The sequence below is a fragment of the Galeopterus variegatus genome, unplaced genomic scaffold (genome assembly GCF_000696425.1).
Source record: "Galeopterus variegatus unplaced genomic scaffold, G_variegatus-3.0.2 Scaffold23505, whole genome shotgun sequence".
In the NCBI taxonomy this organism is placed as follows: domain Eukaryota; kingdom Metazoa; phylum Chordata; class Mammalia; order Dermoptera; family Cynocephalidae; genus Galeopterus; species Galeopterus variegatus.
In genome coordinates, this window is record NW_007749616.1 from 7,790 (window position 1) to 11,467 (window position 3,678).

The window sequence follows — 3,678 nt, forward strand, 5'->3', positions numbered from 1 at the left end:
CGGCGGGAGTGCTGCCGCTCTCCCAAGTTGCGCACCCTCCAATGCGCCCCCCGGCCAGCCCACTAGGACAGGCCACTTAATTGAGTGTCATGTATTATCTTTTGGAATCAAATGAAAAAGAAGCTCATTCTTCTTTAATGGAAACCATATCACAAACCATTGCTCACCAATGTCCTACTGGATAAGCAACATTTTTAACTACTTCTTTACACAATCCTTAAACTGCACTGTCATTTTTCTCTCACTCACGATTCTGCATGATTCATGAAAAGTCATCTTAATTTTCTCACCCAGATTCCAGTTCCTTAAAACACTGTGTTACCTTTGTTTTTGTAATCAAGCCTTTGTTTATTTTAGAAGCATAAATAGCAGAACTCTGAAAAAGTGATGAACACAAGGCACCAGTCTCCTTGACAAGGCCTGATCCAGCTTAGGTCCTGTCTACAAGCATATGCAAGATCAGAGCTCACCCAGTAGCCTTGTTTAGCATTTCCCTGCATGGAGAGGACATAAGGTTTATCTTGGCAAAGGTGTATCTTTCATAAGGGTGCGGTGGAGTAAATCCACTGTTGGTACTTCTGGGCCAGCTGAAAATATTAGTAGATATTTTAAATGGATCAGGATACTGGTAACATTACATCTACAGAATGAAGAATGATGTTTTCCACCATCCATTCACTTGGAAGACAATATTCCCTGTAGAGGACGTAAAACTCAGAAAAAGAAAATTGCCACACTACTGAAATAATAAGTAATGAGATGGCTGTTCCACCTAGGATATCTACAGGGATAGGTGAATAATTTCCAAGGAAATATGTAGTTGTGATTTTTATTTATTTATTTGTCCATCTATCTATCTATCTATCTATCTATCTATCTATCTATCTATCTATCTATCTATCTGTCTATCTGTTTGTTTGCTTATTTATTTATTTATTTATTTTTCCATTTATTTATTTATTTATTTTTGTGGTTGTGACTTAAATTGAAATTCTTCCTTTAGGAAAGAATATTCCATTAAATTAAAACACTGCATTTTCATTTCTTTTCTTTTCTTTTTTTCTTTTTTTTTTTTTTAATTACTATTACTCCAGTAGAAGTCGCACAACAATTTTGATGTTAATGTAGAAAAACAAATAGAAGTGCTGGGTAATGGGGTGGGGGTGGGGGGTGAGTAAATGGCCAAATTACAGATTCTTCCTGCCCCTATAATTTTAATTGTGTTTCAGATTAAATTTTGAACATCTTTTCTTCTTCTTCTCATTAATTTTTAAAAGTGTTTATCTGATTTGTAAAACGTATGTATATTAGATATTCAAATAAGTAAATTTAACTTACCAGTATAAGAAAAAATGTTCAACACCTCAGCTCGTTTTGAAACCTCATGACTTCTCCCTCCCATGCTTTATTTCTCTATCATCCTCCTAAAAAATAGAAAAACAAAACAAAAAACAAATGCAAAAACTGATCAGTTAAATTTGTCTGACGTTTACAATGATACATAAATTAAGTAAATGATAGCAGTTATAAGTGACATGATTGGAATTCAAACTTATCTTTAATGTAGGAGTATGAGAATCAAAGGCACAGCCTTCCCAGCGTGAAAGCAAGAGCAAGATAGTCAGAAAACAGTCCTGTCGGAAGATAGGTTTAGATAAAAAGTTCACTTATACGTTTACCTTAATTCAAATGGGAATAAAATCCCTAGAGCTAATCTTGTGATTAAAAGCTATAATACATATATTATTAAAGGTATCTCTGTGTTTCTTGAGGGATTTGGGAAACTCTCAAGAATTCGATGGTTCCCATAAGGCATTTAATTTCCTAAATGTTACAAAGAATAGAAGGAAGTGTGGGGCAAACGGGAAAAATAGAACGTGTGACCTCTGTAAAAAAGGCAATAGAATTAATAGTGATGACTACTTAGAACTTTAATAAGGGAAGTTTATCATGCTTTTCAGAACATATTAATTGGCCTACTTGTCAGAAAAAACAAAGACAAAACATTAAACCATTTTTATTCCTTGACTTCCCTGTATTGGAAAAATATCATCAAAGAAAATTAAAATTACAGTAGTCCCCCCTTATGTATGGTTTCACTTTTCATGGTTTTAGTTATCCACCATCGATTACAGTTCAAAAATAATAAATTGAAAGTTTGAGGAATAAACAATTCCTACATTTTAAATTGCATGCCATTCCATGATGGAATCTCACACTTTCCCACTCTGTCACTTTGTCTCCTTGCACAGACGTTGTATCATCTCACGGCATCACATGAAGCGTAAGTACAGTACAATAAGATATTTTGAGAGAGAGAGAGACCGCATTCACGTAACCTTTATAGCAGTACATTGTTATGATTACTTAATTTTGTTATTAGTTATTGTTGTTAATCTTTCACTGTGCCTAATTTATAAATTACACTTCATGTGTATATAGGAACAAACAAAGTATATGAAGGGTTCAGTACTATCAGTGGTTTCAGGCATCCATTGGGAGATGGGGACGTATCCTTTGGGGATAAGGTACCACTACTGCAATTCTTAAAAGGATTCCATGAAAAAACCAGAATACTCATCTCCTGAATGTTTATTCCTCTAGGCTAACATGTGTCTGTTGATGGACAATTTTGTGACTTTTGGCTTCAGCTTAAACTGTATTATGATGGATTTTGGTAGAAATGTCACATACTGTTCTCTTACATATATATGTATCTAAATAAAAATTGAACTTCATTCTTTATACTTAAAACAATTAATTTTTTTCTTCTTATATGCTAATTTCTTAATGTACTAAATTAAGAGGTAATGGGGCAGGTGGTAGTGTTGGAGACTGGGTGATATTCTAAGGTTGAATTAATACAGAAGATCCATTATCTTAGAAGGCCTAGACCATTCTAAGCACCTGATATATTCTATGCTGTGATTGGTTTTTTAAAACTATAATTTATTCCCAGTCAATATATAAAGAAGAAATAAAGAGATTGAGTTTCTTAGGTCATATTCTCTTTTCTCTTAGGAAATTGTAGATTAAGGAAAAAAAGTATATGAAAAGACTTTATAAAAGTCTGTATTTGAAGGCATGCTGTCAATAAGAACTAAAACAAAACAAAACAAAAAAACAAAACAAAACAAACCTCAAAAGCAAATAATTACATAAATTCCAAATGAGGTCCTCTATCTTTTGCCGGTCTATTAACCCCTTGAATTTTATATAATACTATGTTTAAAAGCACGTATTTCTGGAAACTGGCCCTATATCAATTATTAGATAGGTCTCCAAAGTAAGGCCTAATAGTTCCTATGAGCAGTAAAAACTGATATTAAATTTAATAGTATTGATATTGGGAACATTTATAGTATTGCAGTTAAATTTGCCATATAGAAAAATTTAGTAGAAATCTTTAAAACTCTTGTAGCCTATAGTAGTTAATGTTAGTGTTTTTGGTCCTAAAAGTCTTTTTGTGAAGAATGTTATTCAGAAGTTATATTAATTAATACATTAATGCTCAATATATTAAAGTATTATGTTTTAGAAAATAATTCTCTTTTCAAATAAAAGTCATGTGGAAAAAATAGAAGAAAATAAACTCTAATAATTTAAATGTATAATGTAATGAGTTCACATTCCAGGGCAATTACTATCTCAATCAAAATACAGAATATTTCTATAACC